A 21448-nucleotide genomic window follows, 5' to 3' on the forward strand; every position below is an offset into this window, starting at 1 on the left:
GCCACTTATTTCAAATATACTGTGAAACTAATAAATATATTTGTTTAAATGTAAGGTACCAATGACTATACCCTAACTTATTCAAACTATTCCATTTTTACTGTTTACACCTTTTTGGTGTTATGAACAATGCTATATAATTTCCATTTACATAAATATTTGCACATACCTCTGCCATTCTCTTATGATAAAACAATTTAAGAAGGATTCATGTTCTATAGGTGGATGCTTCTTATAATTTAGGGAACATTTTGCTATTTTCTTTATAGCAAGACTTCTTCATTTAAACCTAAATCATATCTGAGTGACCATCTCAATATTAAATATTATCTTCCTTTAAACTTTTCCCATATGCTAAGGAAAATTTCCTTTTGTATTACCATGCCATTAAATATAATTCTTAATTCTTTAAATATTAAGAATAATAATGTGCTTTTTGAAAGAGAAAGTTTAACTGATACGATGGCTTAATAGATTTTAAAGAATCACTAACGCAAAAGTATTACAGAATAGTAGGTACTCAGGAACTTTTACTTATATTCAAAAGGATTGTTGATTCTTCCTTTTATAAGTGACCCTTTAAATACCTATTGCTAATTCAAACATATAAAACTTCTATTCATTTCTTCGAATGAAGCAAGATAAAGACAAATGGAAATTTAATGGCTGCCTAGGGAAACAGCCCCCCAAATTGGAGGTTTAAAAGCAACAGATACATTGTGTTTCTAATTTAGCTTGCCTGTGGATTCTGGATTGAATATTACAATAGCTAGGTAACTAATTTTTTGAAAGAGAAATTCTAAATTAACACACGTTTAGGGGTAGGCTCCTTGAAATCACTGCTGAAGAACAAACTAGTTCAAATCAGATTTGACAGGGGTATCCAGAAATATGGCCTCTCATCTCACCCAAATCTTATGCGTTTAGGGTTTAACTAGATTTTTGCAGTAAATTCACTAGAGGTATTACGTGTTCTTTTGCTCACTTTTCTTTTTACATTTCTTAGCTTTATATTGATGGATGAAAAAGACTGGATGTCCAAAAACTGATTATTACTTTTGTGGCCAATATATCAAATCAGATCTCCCATTATTGATGATCCCTTTCTATCTTTAACTTGTATTCAACAAAAATACTTCAAAACATCTTCATAGGCAGTTTACAAATATTAACTTCATAGAAAGCTTTATAGAAGAGATACTATAATAGAGGTGGAAACTGAGGCACAGAGAAGTTATTAAAAGGCTCTTCTCCAAGGCTGTACAGTTAGCAAGAAGTTCTGGCAGCACTGACTGGTGATCCAGTTTCCCTGCCTTCCTTTTACCCAGTGCAGCTGCCTACCTTTTGGCCAAACCAGAACTCTTCAATATTTGCCTTTGAGGTAGGGTAGAGTTGAAAATAGAAAAATACAGTTGACCCTGAACAATGGGGGTTAAGGGTGCTGACCCTCAGCAGTCTAAGATCCATCTATAACTTTTCAGTTGGTCCTCTCATCCCTGGTTCACATCCGCGGATTCAACTAACTTCAGATCATGTGGTACTACATTTCCTATTTAGTAAAAAAAAATCTGATTATAAGTGGATCCGCTGTTCAAACCTGTGTTGTTCAAGGGTCAACTGTATGTACAATTTAATGAGCTACTTTTTGTCTTTGTAAGGCACAGCAATTCTGGTGATAGACTTGGTAAAATCAGAAAGCAAAAACAACTAGTTCAAATATGCTACTCTTTGAATATGAAATTCATTTTATAATTGGGTGGGTCTGGTTTTTGAAATGGTTTTACAGTAATGGTGATACATTTATATTAATCTCTCTACTGTGGCTCAACAAAAGTTTTGTGGATTATAGACTAATTCATATGTGACGTTACCATGGATAATAAAAACGTTAGCTGTAAATTTTAAACTGAATCAGTTTATGTATTTTAGCAAGCGTAATGAGGTAGGTGAAAAATTCATTTCACAAAAAATTCTGCAGCAAGATTTCTTATGATACAAACAGAGCTCAGGAAGAAGATGTTTTTCATGGGTTTCCCCAACCCTTGTCCCTGAGAAACTGGCCCAAAAGGAGATCATGTTTATGAAAGGGAGGGCTGGGGTCTCTGCCATCCTACTATGGCACAACAAAGCCACTGGGGCAAAAAGAAAACCCCTTTCTGGCTTGGAGCGGGTGCCATACGGTGGAGAGAGAGTGGAGAAGAGGAAGGAGGGCAGCGGAGAGTGAGCCTCTTCATAAAGAAACTTCAAGAGTAGGAAGAGAGAGAGAATTAGCAGCAGGTACAATAAAAAGTAAACGGTCTTGAAGTAAGAGCCTTAACAAGGATTAAGTTTTATGGAACCCACAACTAGAAGGTAAGTTTCCTAAAGAAAGATTTTTATTTTTTTACTCCTGTCCTCCTAGTACATAGAACAGTGCCTGCACATGGTAGGTATCCAAAAACTATTGTTTAAATGAAGCTTTTTGCTGTGTAAAATCCTATGCTACACCCTTTAAGAAAATCTACACTAAAAGCTTGAATTATTCTTCCACATCTCTGGGTATATTTTTGTTTTCTCTGAATACAATTCCCTACAGATTCTGGATCATGATGGACTACAGGATTTATGCACTTTACACATCAGTTTCTCTGTGTAAATTTCCTTTATTTAAAAGCTTTCTGACTGTTAGTTGATTCACATGGAGATAGTTGCCCTGAATTTGTATATTTTTGTCCCTTTTGCATTGTCTATAGTATTACATTATTGTGCTCATAATATAAATTGCAGATGTAATTCTCTTGACCACATACTATCTCTACAACCTCATATGTAGAGATTACTATGTTAAAAATTATTTATATTTACTAAATATGTAAATATCACACACACATACATGACATATAATACTGTTTACATATTATATACTTTTATTTATACATATAATTATATAATACATAATACTAAACCACAGGGCTGGAAAGCATAGGTAAACCGGTCATATTTCTAACTTCTCAAGCAGATAACTGTTGTTACACTTCAATTTAAAACTACCTTGGATGAGGCCAAATAGAGGATTTTTTTTTTTTTAATAAATTTATTTTTTAATTTGTTTTTGGCTGTGTTGGGTCTTTGTTGCTGCACACAGGCTTTCTCTAGTTGCGGCGAGCAGGGGCTGCTCTTCGTTGTGGTGCATGGGCTTCACATTGCGGTGGCTTCTCTTGTTGCGGAGCACGGGCTCTAGGCTCACGGGCTTCAGTAGTTGTGGCGCACAGGCTTCAGTAGTAGTGGCACGCAGGCTCAGTAGCTGTGGCTTGCAGGCTCTAGAGCACAGGCTCAGTAGTTGTGGCACACGGGCTTAGTTGCTCCGCGGCAATGTGGGATCTTCCCAGACCAGGGCTTGAACCTGTGTCCCCTGCACTGGCAGGCAGATTCTTAACCACTGCGCCACCAGGCAAGTCCCGAAAATGGGATTTTTTTAAGTGAAAATTTTAAATATTTTTTTAGAAAAGATTTAAAGTATTTTTTAAAGGAGCAGTTAGCTATAAAGAGCTGAGGAGTTACCTACTGATTAATTAATGAATTAATTCTTCAAATGAACTGATATAATATACATAAAACACTCAGTGTCATTGGATTTCAGTTTTAGATATCAATTATTAATTATCTGTGAGGTTCCAGGAACTTTGTATATGTTGATTGAGGTGGATATTACAATTTTCATTACACAGGTAAGGAAACAGAAGCCCACAGAGTTTAAATAATCCGTTCAAGGTCACAGTTCTATAAACTGGGGAAAGAGTAGTTCAAAACACCATCATCAGAGGCCAGGTTAGTATTCTAAATGCCACTGAAAATTACTTTCTGCACCTTGCTGCCCTCTCCAGCTCTCCCCACTACTATTGCTGTACTCTACCCTCTAAAATGAAAATAGGCTTTTCTACTGAACTCCCTTTCAACTTCCCTTTTGTAAGATTTTTGAAATATATGTATAATTGGGAGAGAAATTATCCATGAACCAGGAGGAAAAAATTCATAAGAGGTCACATGTTCCAGTTCTGAGTCAGATTCAGTAAATCTACACAACTGAATGCAACTAATGTAGAAAAAATGATTGGGCATTTGAAGGTCCTGAAAATTAAACAGTAGCAAGAGCACGGGAGAAGAAGTCCAGAATGGGAAACACTATCAAACCAGAATCAGTTTCCTAATTTTTCTCTGGTATCTCTAGCATGATACTATTTCAAGGCAGCCTGACACACAGTAGCAAGTGCCAGATGCAGAGAGATCAGGAGAAGCCCTCTGGTCCTGGCTTAAGCAGAGGGAAAGGGGAATCGCTGCAGCTCAGAAAGAGTTGCAGAATTCCCCAATATTTTCTCATTTTCTCCATTCCCTCATGTTGGGGAAGAAAATACAGTTTTTAAGTAAAGGAATTAAATATTTTTTCTACTGTGCATATTTAATTATTCAAGTACCGAAACATACATTTATGTACCTATTATAAAGAACTAAGAAAATGATTCCAAAAATCAGGAACATGATCAAATTTTCAGATGTTTTACTTCTTTTCTATTGAGAAAACTTCTTTGAAAACTTTTATAAGTACATAAATGTCCAACATTAAAACAATTCAAAAACAACTGAGACAATAAATTTAAGATAAAAATTAACACCTTCTGTAGCCAAATCTAAAGGGGGTATTTCGTATAGATTTTTAAATTGGATCAAGTTGCTAAAGATTTTTTTTTAATAAATAAATATTTTTTAGATTATGACATTAAATCAGGTATCTTTTAAAAATTTTCTGTTACAGTACTATTCAAGGGTACTCAGCATAGCAGAAATTTGCAAAAGGATGATTAATAGGATATGCAACGTTCCTACAAGGATTTTCCAAATATTAGCTCATCATTTGATGTTACCACCTCCAAAATGAGTGCAGCTATGTCTTCAACACTCCACTCTTACCAAGAATATTTAAGAAAGTCAATTTGCTACATATATTACTAAATAATATGGTTCAGTTTGTTCTCATGAGTGTAAAAATTGTGAAATTTTCATCACGTTGACACTGAAGAAAAACTACGCATATGTTTCACAGAGACCTTCAGTCACACACAGAACACACCCAGACACGTATAGGTTAAGTATACCTGTATAAAAGTTTGAACAAATTGATTTCCAAAGTTCCTTCCTGCACAAAGATCCTACAGCTCAGCAAGCAAATTTGATGATTCTCAAGGAGGAGGCGGGTAGCTGTATAAAAGAAATCTAGAGCTACTCCAAATAGGACTTAGCGCACAGCAGACCAGGTGAGGCTCACGCTGCTAGTGCACTCTGAGAACCACTAGGCTAGAGAACTTCCTTCACAAAGTTTATGAGGTTCGAAACCATTTTCCAAGCAATGCTGACATACCCCTCACCCCCCAACACACGCCCAACTTCGGATAACATCCATTCCTCACTCAAAAAAAAGCCATCTTCTAAAAGAATCACATCTTTTTTTTTTTTGCATCTTTATTGGAGTATAATTGCTTTACAGTGTTGTGTTAGTTTCTGCTGTATAACACAGTGAATCAGCTCTATGTATACATATATCCCCATATCCCCTCCCTCCCACCCTCCCTATCCCACCCCTCTAGGTCATCACAAAGCACTGAGCTGATCTCCCTGTGCTATGCAGCAGCTTCCCACTAGCTAGCTATGTATTTTACATTTGGTAGTGTATATATGTCAGTGCTACTCTCTCACTTCGTCCCAGCTTCCCCTCCTCTGCTGTGTCCTCAAGTCTGTTCTCTACATCTGTGTCTTTATTCCTGCCCTGCCACTAGGTCCACTGGTACCATTTTTATAGATTCCATATATATGCGTTAGCATACGGTATTTGTTTTTCTCCTTCTGACTTATAAAAGAAACTTATCTTAATAAATTCAATTAAACCTTCAATTTACTAATATAATAACTACCTAAATTTTTTCCTCAACCTTATTTGTAAACCAAGGTAAACTTCCTCTAAAGTTCAAGAGAAATCCAAAATATGTTGTAAGATTTTTGTTTTAAGTGATACATTCTCATTCTCGTAGGAGTACAGAATGAAACAGTAGTAACTGTAAACTACATAAATATCTAGCTCAGTAGTTAAGAAAACACATTATAGTGAAACGTTATAAAATAATATTCCTTTAAAAATATGGTCACAATAATTTTGTAAAAATAATTAAAATGCTTACAATAATCTGCATAATTATAATATGGAAAGTTTTGTTTTTAAAAGTATTTAAAATCTAGAGAATATGCTAAAGTATAAATAATATTTCCTTTTCAAGTTTTCTATAAGAAATGTATAACAGATTTTATAATCTGAAATGAAAAAAATAATAGAAATAGAACTGACAATCTAGACTCTTATAGTGAATTTAACTAAAAAGACCGGAGGTTCATAAAAGATGAAAACTTTACACACCCTTCCAAGCACAATTCTCTTTACAGACTTGAAGCCAAAATCTTGGCTCCTGTGGTGTATTGTGTTAGTTTTATGGGTTTCCTAGTCACCAGGGAAGTAGATAGTTGAGTGGGCTCAGTATGAATGGATTAAAGTCTGATGATTGTGAAGGATTCTGTCATTCCTGTTTCACACCTTGGCAACTTAATAGGTTGCTGTTACATGGGCTGGAATTAAGAAACTATCCTACTCAAAAAGCAATTACAGAGGCCTGCACTAACAAGATAAATTTAGCTCTGTTACTTTGGAATAAAACATGCAGTAGAAGTAACCCAGAGACACATGGAATCTTTCATTAGAACAATACATGGACTATATATTTAATTATATATTTGCATGAAATTAATCCTACAAGAAACTTGAGAGAAATGGTGACTAATTTTCACTATGAACAAATGAAAATGTTGGCAAAATCTAATCAATTTATATTCTGTTTTTATAATTTATACAAACATTTTTCTTATTTTAGTCACACCATGGTTCCTTCCAAACAAAAGGTCTATGGTAGGACATTTCCTTCTTTTTAGCAGGAGGTTGGTTATTCAGCTTTATTGAAAAACAAAAGAATTAGATTAAATGGGAGCAAACTGATCGTCACAGTTGATGGATAACTTTTATTAAATGTATTAGCTTAATTTTTTTAAAGAGAAAATCAGGTCTCTCCATTTTAGCTTTCAGAGGAGGCATGTTTTTGTTACCTGGAGTACAAAAAATTCCAGAAGAATAATATAATCATGGTGTTTATATAATACATTTTAGGAAACATTACCATGACAATCATGATATCTAAAAGATTGCCAGATAATGCCTTATTGTGTCATTTTCTGGCTAGTCTTCTAGCATTAAAAAGTGTAACAAAACAGGATGTCAGGTGACCTACAATTAAATCATTTTGATAAACCTTACATGTATAAAAACAGCCATTTTAAAATGTGTTATCTGCAAAAGTACATATATTTATATCACAAAAAGGATCCTTCCTACCTAGATCCCCATTTCCCTTCTCAAAAGGCAGCCACAGATACTAGATTTTTTGTGTCCTCCAAGAGGTTTTCTAAGCAAACACAAACTAATATATATGCCTTTTAATACAAACGGCAGTTTCCTATATACTGTTTCGTATCTTGTTTTTTCATTTATTAAAATTCTTTGATGTTGATTATATTTCAGTTCAGATAACCTTATTATTTTTAAAGGCTGCACCACAGTTCAAACTGGCTGCTTGATGAAAATTTAAATTGTTCCCAAATGTATGCCATTACAAACAATGCTGAAATAAATTTACATATTTTGTGCACCAGTGTATTGAATCCCCGGAAGTAGAATTGCTGGATAAAAGTTTTGAACATTTTTATTTTGACATATATTGTCAAACTCTTTGCCAAGAATATGAATCAACTCACATACCAGACAAAAACGTGTTACATTCCTAACACTATGTTTTATCAAAATTTTGTCATTGTCAATCTGAAAGGTGAAAACATTTCAGTTTTATTTTCCATATCTTGAGCAGTTTTTAGTCTTTGCTTAAAAGTCATTGTCAGCTCCATTTCTGTGAACTGCCTGTTTGTCATGTGCCCGTTTTTCTGTTTGCTAGGTTTTTTTTTTTTTTTTTTTTTTTTTAAAGGCAGTTTTATTTATTTATTTATTTTATTTATTTATTTATGGCTGTGTTGGGTCTTCGTTTCTGTGCGAGGGCTTTCTCTAGTTGCGGCAAGCGGGGGCCACCCTTCATCGCGGTGCGCGGGCCTCTCACTATCGCGGCCTCTCCTGTTGCGGAGCACAGGCTCCAGACGCGCAGGCTCAGTAGTCGTGGCTCACGGGCCTAGTTGCTCCGTGGCATGTGGGATCTTCCCAGACCAGGGCTCGAACCCGTGTCCCCCGCATTGGCAGGCAGACTCCCAACCTCTGCGCCACCAGGGAAGCCCTGTTTGCTAGGTTTTTTAAAAAGTTTCTTTTCAAGCTGCTCAACATCACTAATTATTAGAGAAATGCAAATCAAAACTACAATGAGGTATCACCTCACACCACTTAGAATGGGCATCATCAGAAAATCTACAAACAGCAAATGCTGGAGAGGGTGTGGAGAAAAGGGAACACTCTTGCACTGTTGGTGGGAATGTAAATCGATACAGCCACTATGGAGAACAGTATGGAGGTTCCTTAAAAAACTAAAAATAGAATTACCATATGATCCAGCAATCCCACTACTGGGCATATACCCGGAGAAAACCATAATTCAAAAAGACACATGCACCCCAATGTTCAATGCAGTGCTATTTACAATAGCCAGGTCATGGAAGCAACCTAAATGCCCATCGACAGACGAATGGATAAAGAAGATGTGGTACATATATACAATGGAATATTACTCAGCCATAAAAAGGAACAAAACTGGGTCATTTGTAGAGACATAGCTGGATCTAGAGACTGTCATACAGAGTGAAGTAAGTCAGAAAGAGAAAAACAAAATCGTATATTAACGCATATATGTGGAACCTAGAAAAATGGTACAGATGAACCGGTTTGTAGGGCAGAAGTTGAGACACAGATGTAGAGAACAAACGTATGGACACCAAGGGGGTAAAGCGGCGTGGGGGAGGGGGATGGTGGTGTGATGAATTGGGAGATTGGGATTGACATGTATACACTGATGTGTATAAAATGGATGAGTAATAAGAACCTGCTGTATAAAAAAAAAATTTCTTTTCATGTTGTTTATATGAATAGTATTACAACTTTATTTTATGCTAAGAATTTTTTCTCAAATTTGTCATGAATGTTTACATTTTTGCCATGCATTCTTTTTGATTTTTTTTGTAGTCTAATTTATGCCTGTTTTACTGATTTTGAAAATGTGATAATACTCAGTATTGTTGATAATGTGATGAGAGAAATATACTCTTACAAACTTTTTGAAGGACAGCATCTCTCTCATCCTGAAGAATGAGTACTATAAAAGTGATTTTAGGACAATGTTACTGAAATATATAAAGAGTATAAAAACTACTGTATTTCGTTTTTAAAAAAGTTAACAGGCTGTGAAATCCCTCAAGCAAAACTTTTCAATTGTGTGCCTATAGGAAACATCATAGTAATCAATACTAAGGAAGTAGATAAAGGAAGGGATTTTCAAAGAAAGAACCTGAAAGAGAACATTCAAAGAGAAAGTAAATGAAGTGAACAATATGAAAAGCTCTGTGAAAGAAAATATATTTCTTCTACACCGAATGATAACTAATATATCCAGAAAGGAATTATATACCTAAATTACTAATTGCAATCTCAAGATCTTTACTATTTATTATTTTATTTTTCCTATTATAAAAACATCACTTTTTACTTACAAACATGTATATATTTATAGAACAAAACATGAATATACATAATAATATATGCATACCTCAGAGCTATTGCATGTTCAGTTCCAGACCACAATAAAGCAAATACACATATATACATATAAATATATGTATATATACACACCCACATACATAAACATTTATACATACTGTGGTTCAACTTGTTTTTCGTTTCTGTTTGTTTTCGTTTCAATTTATAATACACTTTGGACATATTTCCACTTTAGAACATTTAGAACTATCAAATGTTTTAAACTATTATTATTCCACTGTAGATGTACAATTAATTATGTAACCAAATTCCAATCATTGGTTACAAAACTATTCCCAAGTTTTCTATTACAAACAATCCTACTGTGACCATCTTTGACACAGATTTTTATTTGCACACTTAGGAGCACAATGAATTCCAATAAGTGAATGAATATTAAAATTTTTAAGTTATCACCATAAAAAAGTTTTACCAATACATTTCCACTAAGAGTTTGTTAATAGTATATTTCTCTCCCCACACTATCAACAAAACTGAGCATTATCACATTTTCAAAATCAGTAAAACAGGCAAAAATGGTCTTACTTTAATTGCATTTTTCTGATAATGTGGCTGAGAGTCTTCATTCCCCTTATCATTTGTGTTTCTCTTACTTTGAATTGACACTTTTTATTCTCAAATTGGATTGTTGATCTTAAAAGTCCTTAATGAGAGTTCCAGGCATATAAGAAAATTAGCTCTTTTTCTGTTAACAATTTCCATTTGTATCTGTTTTGTTTTGTTTTTCTTGCATGCAAATGTTAAGAATCATGTCCCTACATGGGCTTTAGGTTTTTCTATCAACCTCAAAAATGCTTTCCCACATGCTACACTCACAAACATTCATTCAGCTTTTCTTCTTTTTTAGGTTTCATATATTTCGACTTAAATTAGTAAATCATCTAGATTTCATTTGTATGTTAAGAATGAGGGAAATTTCAAGTTTTATTATTAGGTTTCCCAAATAAACACCTGATTGTCCATACATGATGGATTAAATGTTATTTATTCTCCATTCCCTATTTTAAATGTATGCTTATCGAATGTCAGCTTTCCTTTTATTCTTAAATGTCTCTTCAGTTTCTTTGATTTGTCTGGTAGTAGATCTATTCCCTAGTGACCTTTTAATCACTACAGCTTTATAAGACCTTTTATTATATAGCAATATCCCCGTATATATGTATACATATGTACATTTTTCTTTGAATTGAAATCTTCCTGGCAAGTAGTTGTTTTTCCACTTGAGCTAAACAGTTGATTTAAAAACAAACCAAAAAAATTCGGTTTGGATTCTGTTTAATTTATATGTTCTTTTAGAGAAATGATACCTTTGTCTAGAAGAATGCTATGTATTTCATTGTATTTTTATCTATACATTCTCATATATAGTATATTTTCATCTATGTCCCTAGAGCTTTGTCTTTTTTAAAATACGTTTTTCAAGTTATTTTATCCAAACGGAATGGTTTATTTTGTTCTATTTTCCAGTTTATACATATAACATCTATTGATAACTGTTAACGTGTCCTCCTGCCTACCTCACTGGCCTATACAACTCAACAACGTCATAAAGTATGATAATGAGCATTCCTGGCTTTTCCAAATTTCCTGGAAGTGATGCTAGCGTTCCAAGATTTACCGTGATAGCGAGATAGATGGAGGGTATCCTACTCGTAATGTAGTAACACCCAATATAAAATATTAAAGCTTTACCCTTTTAAGTAGGTGGGAATCGACCTTAGTGCATAATATCTTCATCTCTGTACTAGTTTGGGTAGATAACACACTAGATACGCAACAAAGTAAAAACTCAACTAAATTGTAGGTCCTAAGACCAGAAAACAAATGAAAGAAAATTCTAAGTCTTGAAACATAAACCTTTTATTTTATAGAAACAAAGCAACCTTACGCCGAAATAAATTACCACCCGCCCCCCAAGTCTGCCTGACTGCCAAAGCGAGAGTTGGGTTCTCTCCTGTAACCCCCGTCTCTCTGCCAGCAAAGCACGTCAAGAAGTGGCTGCAAATCCTTTTACCTGCGAGTCGGCCAGGCCCGGGTCCGCAAAGCTGCGCGGAGCGAGCGCCCGCCAGAGACGCCAGCGGAGCCGCGTCCGGGGCAGGAGACGCGGGAAAGGGGCGCAGCGCGGCCGGGCAGCGCAGACCGCTCTCCGGGGCGCGCTTCTCCGCGGCCGGAACGCTCTCCCCAACACAGCCTCCGTCCCCGGGCCACGACCGCCGACTTCAGATCCAGGGCGCCCCGACCCCTCACCCAGCGCCGGAGACGGCTCGCTGCCAGCCAGGCCCACGCGTCCACCTGGCAAACATGCGCCGAGCGCCCCGAAACTTCGGAAACCATCTGGAAATGCGGCGCGGGGCGCGGCGGGCGCGGGGGCAGCCACCCCAGGATACCGCGTGCCCCCGCGTCCGCCGGCCTCGGGCCTCTCCTCGAGGCGCCCGCGACCCGGCTCTCCGCCCGCCCGGCCCCACTCACCTCCCGGCCCGCCGTCCGCTCGGCACCCGCGACGCCAGGCCTGGGGTCTGAGTTTATCCAGAGAGGACAGAGAAAGGGGCGGGGCGGGGAAATGGAGAAGGAAGAGGAGGATTTTGAAATGAAAAACCACACAGAGCCCCGCGGGGGAGGGGTCGGGGGCGTGGTCCCGCGGGCGGGGACCCTCCCCGGGGCGCCGTCTCCCCGCCCTGCCCCACCCCGCCCCGCCCCCGCGCTGGGAGCTCAGCCGCTGAGGGTCCGCTGCCCCTGGAGGCTCGGGCCGCCGCTTAAGCCCCTTTCCAGTAAAAATGCACAGGAGACAGGAAAAGAGGGAAAACTAGTTGTCACCGCTCACATGTGAGGTGAAGAAAAAGATAAAAGCAAGTCGACGGTTGCCTCTAATCCTAAAGGCACGTTCTAGAGCTTGTGAGGCAGGGCTTCGTGGCAGAGATTAAAGAGCCCATAAAGGAAAAGAAGAAACCAGCCTTTCGTAGGAGCCCTGTTAATTTGCGTCTGTCCCACCCCCCAGACCCTTGGCTTGGAGAATTGGCCTTGGCGATGCAATGCGGGCTGGAAACAGGCGCGGGGCCCAGGCATTTGTTTTCCTTTCCACTGGATTGGAGGAGGCCAGTTTGATGTTGGAGGGAGGGAGGGAGGAAGGGGTGCCAGAAAAGAGGAGTGGGGGAGCTGGGTCGCCTATGTTTTCTGAGAGAAAAATGGCATTTGTTAATTACTGTTGTTAGGCACAAGTATTGGTTTCAAACTAATGAAGTTTAGATCTGTAGTCCATGGGAAGGAACACAGCCCACTGACAGGAACTGAGGGAATCTAGATATCTCTGACCTTATAAAGAATCAGAAATGGACAGAAGTAAATTAGTTTAAGTTCTGAAGAGTACTTGGCAGTGCCCCACTATGGGAGACGTTTGGATAGGGGAAGGCGTATGGGAGTGGAGTTCTGGAATTTTCCATTTTCCCCTTATGAATGCTATCTGCTACTGTGTGTGTGAAATAGATTTTAAAAATTCATATTGCATTTCTCAGTGGTAATTGCATGGGACATTACCCAAATACTGAAATAATGTTGTATTGAAAGCATAAAACGAAGTAGTGCCGAAACTACAGTTGAATATGATACTATTTATTAGCTTTGTTTTAAATTCATGAGAGTGATTCAGAGATTGAGTTTATGAATGCAAACATCCAAAATGATCACATGAATGATCCCCAATAATTCAGGAGCAAAACATGGCTTGTGAAACATATTGCTTTGGGGAGGGATAAAGAAACGATTGAAAGTATTTCATATGCCCCAAATCCCAAGTTTTGAGGGGAAGAATAATGGTCAAACCTGTGTCTTTATGAAATTCCTGATCTGGTGATGTTCCAACTCAAATCCTTCAGGGGATGAAACATTTACTGTTTTTTGTACTAATCCTACTTTATTTGCCCTATTGCTCCTTAGCTACATCTCTTAGTATTATTTTCTTTTTATTGGTTTTTCCTACATTACCACAATCTTCTTAGAGTTAATATTGTACCTCTTCTCGTGAAATTAGGAAGTTTGCAAAGCACTTTTTGGTACCTCAATCCTATATGTCATTGCTATCATGTTTTACATGCACACAAATTATAGACTACATAATTAAATGTTATGTTTTGCTAAAGCAATCAGTTGTCTTTACAGCTATTAGGAGATGAAAAAATAGTTTTTATATTCACCCATAAATACACAGTTATCTGCTCTCCATTTTTTCTTGTAGTTAAAGAGTTTTATCTATTGTCACATCCCTTCAGGCTGGGGAATTTCCTTTAGCATTTTTTGTAGTGCAGAACAGCTAGAGATAAATTCTCTCAGCACTGTTTAATCTGAAAGTATTTTTTTGTATGCATTTTAAAATGATATCTTCACTGGATATAGAATTCTGAGTGGACAGAGTTTTCTTTTCTTCCCCAACAGTTTTGAGTTACATTTTTATCTGACGGGATTCAGATTTTTGGCTTTAAGGTAAAGTTTTTAGCTTTGGTTTTCTGCAGTTAGGCTGTGATGTGTGGTTTTCTTTGTATTTATCCTCCTTGGAAGTCTTTGAGCATCAAAGATAGATGATAGGTTGATATTTTCACCATTTGGGAAATTTCCAACCATTATTTCTTTAAATTACCTCCCTACGCCATTCTCTATTCTTTCCTTCTGTAAATTCGACTAAATGTATCTTAGACCATTTAATGTTGCCTCACAGCTCAGCAAGACTTGTTTACTTTTTTCCAATACAGTAAGTCTCCTACATACGAATGAGTTCCATTCCGAGAGCGTGTTCATAAGTCCAACAAAGTTAGCTTAGGTACCCACTAACACAATCAGCTATATAGTACTGTAATAGGTTTATAATACTTTTCACACAAATAATACATAAAAAACAAACACAAAAAATGAAGAAAACATTTTTAATCTTACAGTACAGTACCTTGATAAGTACAGTAGTACAGTACAACAGCTGGCACATGGGCTGGCATCGAGTGAACAGGCAAGAAGAGTTAACTGACTGGAGGAGGGAGAGGAGGTGGGAGATGACAGAGCTGAACGATCGTCAGCAATAGGAGATGGAGGGCAAGCTGCAATTTCACTCACGCCTGACATAGATGACACGGGTTCTGATTCCTTACTGGATTCAATTCTATCTGCCCTCTTGAAAAAACAATCCAGTGATGTCTGGGTAGTAGCTCTTTTTTTCTCATATAGATAACAGAGACCGCATTCTGAACAGCTGCTGCAACCTTCGTGAACCAGTCTACGTTCAGGTCCTGTGCCTCGAAAACTAACAGCGCCTCCTCAAATAAAGAAAATCCTCTTGCCATTTCCTGGGTCGTGAATCTCTTCAGTTCTTCAGTTACTTCTTCTTCCTCTTGTCTCTCTTCATCCTTACTATGGGCCACCAATTCCATCAGGTCTTCATTAGTAAGCTCCTTGTGTTGCAGAGCACGGAGTTCAATGAAATTGTCCTCTTGCAGATCTATCTTCTTGCTGAGGGTCACTAAGTTGCTGAAGACCTCTTTGGACTCCTCATCCACCTTCTCAAATCCATGAAAATCATGAACAAACTGCGGGCAAAGGTTCTTCCAAATCCCATTCATGGTAATGGCTGTAACCTCACACCAAGCAAAGTCAATGTTCCTTATGGCCTTGTAGATGTTATAGTCCTTCCAAAATTGTTGCAATGTTGTTCCTGATTCGTCACTCACCTTTACTGCCTGACAAAAAGTGTGACATAAATAATATTTCTTGAAAGTCGCTATAACTCCCTGGTCCATAGGTTGGATGAGCGACATAGTATTCGGTGGCGATGAACTACTTTGACATTGGGATGAAAGTCATCCATGAATGGTAGGTGGCCCAGAGCATTGTCGAGCAGCAAAAGAATGTTGAATGGGATCTCCTTCTCCAAGCAATATTTCTCTACCTCTGGGATAAAGTGGTAGAAAAACCCGTCCTGGAAAATGGCCTGTATAACCCAGGCTTTGGGGTTACTCTTCCACACAACAGGAAGAGAGCCCATGGCTATGTTTTTAAGGGCTTTTGGGTTCTCTGAATGATAAACTAAGAGAGGCTTCAGCTTCATATCACCAGAAGCATTGCCACCAAACAACAGAGTTAGCCTGTCCTTTGCTGCTTTATAGCCTGGCATCAACTTTTCCTCCTTACTGATGTAACTTTGGTCTGGCCTCCTCTTCCAGTACAGTCCTGTCTCGTCCACATTAAAAACCTGCTTGGATAAATACACACCTTCATCAATAATTTCTCAAAGCATTTCAGGAAATTCCTGGGCAGCTACTGTAACTGCACTTGCTGCCTCACCACTTACTTTTACATTGTGAAGGTTGGCTCTAGCCTTGAACCAATGAAACCATCCATGGCTGGCATTAAAAGATGCGCCCTCTGATTCTTCACCGTGTTTCTTCTTCAAGTCTTCATAAAGGCTTTTAGCTTTCTCTTGAATCAGCATTAAGCCGAGAGGGACTCGATGCTGATGCTGATCCTACATCCACACGCTGAGAAGTTTCTCCATCTCCTCCATCACTTTTCCACACTTCTTCAATATTATTGTGGATATCATCAACACAGCAGACTTCACATGTTCCATGATCTTGTCCTTGTTGTTTAGAATCATGCCAATGGTTGAACGATTCATGTTATAAGAATGAGTGATGTCTACCATCTTTTTGCCTCGCTCCACTCTCAATTATTTTCACTTTTGTTTCCATTGCTATCGCTTGGTGCTTCTTAGCAGTACCAGCTACATCATTGCTGCTTTTACACTTGCTTCTGGACATCCTGGGCTTGAAATAAACATAATGTACTACTGTACTCTATACAGTACTGTATAGTAAAGTACACAAAAGCACAACCACTTGTAGAGGATGCTTGCAAGTGACAATGTATGCCAGACATGCGAACTAATTTACGTGATTGGACGTATGAATTCACGTTCGCATCTTTGGAAGTTTGCAACTTGAAGGTTCTTATGTAGGGGACTTACTGTATTTTTCTCTTTAAATTAAGTAATTACCATTGATCTCACTTCAAAATTTACTGGCCTTATTTCAATCTGCTGTTAAGTGCATTAAAGGTATTACACTTTTCAGTTCTACTATTTCTTAGTTCTTTTTCATAGTTTCCATGTCTCTGTTGAGATTCCACATCTGTTTATTCACTGTGACTATCATTTTCTTTAAATTATTGAACATATTTATAATACCTATTTCATTACTCTATTCCAATATTTGTTTCACCTTGGAACTGTTTCTATAGACTGCTTTTTTTTTTTTTTTAACAATGAGTCACAGTTTCCTGATTCTTAGGATGTTTATTACTTTTTTTGTGTACAGGACATTGTGGATAGTATAGTATAGATTCTTAGGATGTTTATTACTTTTTTTGTGTACAGGACATTGTAGATAGTATAGTATAGAGATTCTAAATTCTGTCTTCTTCCTCTGAAAGAGAATTAATTATTTTCTGGTACGCAGTTGAAGGCTGATTATCTTTAACTTCTGGAGACTTTGGTTTATACTTTGTTCAGGCCAGTCTATCATATGCCTGGTTTCACCAAGCCCTTCTATCCTTGGCAGTACTCAGATTCCAAATTCTATTTCCTTGCAGTGCACAGCAATGGGAATCTCTGTCCAGTCCTTTCAACTGCTACTTTCTGTTGACATCACTGTAGTCTCTCCAACACATGTATAGTTCAATGGTCAGTCAAGGACTTGAGGGCTCTTTATAGGCAGGTATTAATATTCCTTACCCTAATTTCTGAGATACCCTCAATGTACAGCCACTCTGGCAGCCTGAAATCTCTTCACTGACATCACAAGTGAATAAGACAGATCATTTTGTTTGAGTTCTACCTGCCTTGCACCTGAGGAATTGGGAATGCCCACAGGGGAAAGGCTGTGTAAACATGGATCTCACTCAGTTATTATAATTCATTTTTTAACTGGTCAAATCCCTAGAGTTTCTGTCTGCCTTTTACTGCTCTTCAGTGTCTTCAAATAGCTGTTTATATATTTTTTTCCAGAGTTTACTATTGTTATCTATGGGAGAGTTATTCCAATACAGGCTAACTTGGCATTATTGGAAGTCTAACTCTCATAAACTCATGACATTTTAAAGGAGTTCATTGCTAGATAAGTCAAGCTGTTAGAAAGCTCTTTTTTATTAAACAAAATATATATCTACAAGATATCCTTTGTTGTTTCTTGATTCTATGTTCCAAAAGAGAATCTATTTCTTACTAATTCAATAACCCTATAAGTTTATGTAAGTAGCTATCCACTTTTCCTTACATATTTTCTTCCTAAGTCTAAACACCCTTCTTTCCTTTTGCTATTTCTATTTGTCATGACTGCAGATTTCTTACATTGAGATTGCCTTCCTTAGAATTATTAACTGTCTTCTAATATTTGGTCTGATATTTATACAATACAATAAAATATCAATATGGCTCTGCTAATGAGGCCCAATTTCAGTAGCTTTATTAGCATATTAATCACTTATAGTATATTTGTGGTAATTAAACCCCAACATTAATTACCCTGGAGTCCCTTTTTTCATTATATGCTAGGGAAATTACTATAATTACTAGTATTTGGTAGATGACCTTTTATTTCCTGACCTCAGTTCCTTAGTCCAGTAGGATCTATTTTTAAGGGATAAGGGAAATGGAACCCAAAGAATTTTAACAAAGGAACACACAAAGATAATAAGAAATGAGAGCAGGTTAAAGGTGGGGGGTAGAGGAAGATGAGCATAGTTGGGAGAGAGGTTCTTTCCAGCAACTGAAGTAATGACTTGAGGGTTTGCCAGCAAACAGTATAAGGTGAATTATACACAGTTTTCCATGCTAATCTTCCTTGTTGCCCTCAAAATCCTTGGAGTCAAAGTACTGTATGGTTTCCACAATGTTCATACATTTTGATATAGACCAAGATGATAAACTTTCCTTCCAGTTAATCAATGTGAGGAGAATATTTGGACAGTGGGAAATAATTCTGTTTCTGTGCAGCATTAGATATAAACAGGATGCTAGCAATAATATATTTCAGGGTGAAGTTCCTCATTGTCATATTTCTCCTTATGAATGGACCTGACACAAATATTATTATGTTTTGAACTAATTTCTCTGGTACACTGTCCCAGAATAATCAATAAAAACAAAAATCTTTGTAATAAAACTATTTCTTTTTAGAGCTCCTATAATAAAAGTCTTTTACTCTCTTAGGAATGTCACCCGCTTTTGTAGGGCTAATTTAGGGAAGTCTCACCCAGGTACTCGTTCCATGGCAATTTAAAACACAATCTGATTAGACATGAATAGGAATATCATCAAACCAGCTCTTTAACGCTACAGATATGGTGTCTATAGGCAACTGATTTTTGAATTTAGAAACACAAACTCACATTGTGCCGGTATAATTTAATCTTATTCATGTTAAAATAAATTAACAAACAGAAACTTCAATTAAATAGAGTCAGGAGACAAGAACTGGGAGCGCTCATGCCCTGCGACCATATCAGAGCCCAACAACAAGGAAGAAAGACTCCTCTTCTTTCCTGGCAAGGACTAGGCCAATGAAAAGCCATGTACTCTCTGTTTACTATAGCCTTTCAAACTTCCATTTTCTCTCTATAAAAGTTTTTCTCCACCCCTTGTTGTACAGGACATCTCACATTGCTTGCCGTGGTTGCAGACCCTGAAATGCAATTCTCTGCTAATCTCAAATAAACCCATATTTTCTAGAGAAATATTTGGCAATCTATCTGTTTTAGGTTAACAATCTGGTGGCCCATTTGGAGACCAGAGCAGAACCCCAAAGGCTCTGGGGCTGGTGAGCCAATAGGTGTGATACCCACAATTGAGCCCTTGAGCTCACTGCTTTTCTTGCCAACCCTGAAGTTTGAAGGTACATATTTCTCCTGGATCTGAACTCAAGCCCTCTTTGCATTTGAAGCTCTTCAGGCTTTATTTGGGATCTATTTTAAGGTTTTGTCCTTCTCATTAAGGCCTGTTCTGTATGTAAGTATCTGTATGTATTTGGCACTTGGATCTGATTTTGAGATCAGATTGTTTCAACCAAAGCTGGAAGTCATAGCCCATTCCTTCAGGAACAGGAACTGCTTCACTGAAACTGTGTCACTTCAGCTGTCAGCTCACTCCTTTGGAACAGGGGCTGTTCTCTGGAAACTGGCTGGAAAATCCTTAGCCTGTATTCTCCAGGACCAAGCTGTTTCCTTAGAATTGGCTGGTATTAGCTTGCAAACTGTTCAAATTGAGCTGTCTGAGTTATAATGTTTAAGCTGCTTGAAAATTGTTCTTTAGAGGAAAAACCTCTAAGAAATGGGCAAGTTATCTAAATATTTTAAGGGTGCTCCTCCCCCCACTATAGGAACTCTGGCTAATTTTATGTTTAAAAACTACAATCCTTCCTCATGTGCATTTATTTCTAACTAGGTGGACTGATCTAACCAAAGGCAATTTAGAATTAACAGCCATTATGGGAAACTTTTGAAATCCTCAAACTTAATTTCCATAAAATTGAATTGGAATACAGTAGCTTAAAAATTTCCAGAACTGAATGTTATGCCTATTTGGATTGGTATTTTGAGGTTTCCCAAAATTATAAAGGAGTCTAAAATTGCCTCACTGATAAATAAGATTTTAAGAACAACTGAGGCAAAGAAATAACTTTAAAAAGGTAAAATGGGGCTTCCCTGGTGGTGCAATGGTTAAGAATCCACCTGCCAATGCAGGGGACACGGGTTCAAGCCCTGGTCCGGGAAGATCCCACATGCCATGGAGCAACTAAGCCCATGCACCACAACTACTGAGCCTGCGCTCTAGAGCCAGCGTGCCACAACTACTGAAACCCACGCGCCTAGAGCCTGTGCTCCACAACAAGAGAAGCCACCACAATGAGAAGCCCACGCACCGCAACAAAGAGCAGCCCCTGCTCGCTGCAACTAGAGAATGCCTGCGTGCAGCAACGGAGACCCAGTACAGCCAAAAATAAATAAATAAAATAAGTAAATTTATAAAAAAAAAAAAAAGATAAAATGGGTCCCAAAGCCTCAGGCTCTTTTTCCTTGGCTTCTTTATTTCAGGCTTCACCTCCAGCACCATCTTCCTTTTTCTCTTCTATGCTACAGCCTCCTCTATACCCTCAATTCCCCCATGCTGATTCTCTCCCCAAACTTTCTCTTTTCTCTGAAACTCTCCACACTCTCTTTTCCTCTGAACTTGTCAGAACCTGTCCCTTTAAAATTGTTTTCTGAGGATCCAGAGGCTAAACCCTTAATTTCTTAGATTCTGTGGACTAAAGAACTATGAGCCATAGTCAAAGATTTTCCCAAATTAACCAAAGGAATTCAATGTAGGAATTGAATTCAATGTGGTCATTCAAACTTATCAACCTGCTTTCTCTGAATTATATCAGCTAGTTCATATGTTTGTTGGTGAAGGCTAGAACCAGGATTGGATAAAAATATCGCTAATTGAAAAAAATCCTGAACAGTCTCTGTAATTACAAGCAGGAGTCC

At 37.6% G+C, this 21448-nt stretch overlaps 1 protein-coding gene across 3 annotated transcripts in view; it reads right to left on the bottom strand.

Moving 5' to 3' along the window:
- PLSCR4 (phospholipid scramblase 4) overlaps positions 1-12493 on the bottom strand; it is a 39307-nt gene extending 26814 nt beyond the window's left edge. Inside the window, exon 1 of one of the 3 annotated variants that reach the window (XM_082461297.1) lies at positions 12362-12493. The gene's annotated coding sequence lies outside the window, so the exon portion shown is untranslated. Of the gene's footprint in view, positions 1-11906; positions 12322-12361 lie in introns of those variants that run through there. The other 2 variants (XM_082461298.1, XM_082461299.1) reach the window with 2 other exon arrangements.
- Positions 12494-21448: the final 8955 nt, after the last annotated feature.

The sequence above is a fragment of the Balaenoptera physalus genome, assembly GCF_965194825.1.
Source record: "Balaenoptera physalus genome assembly, chromosome: 4".
Lineage (NCBI taxonomy): Eukaryota > Metazoa > Chordata > Mammalia > Artiodactyla > Balaenopteridae > Balaenoptera > Balaenoptera physalus.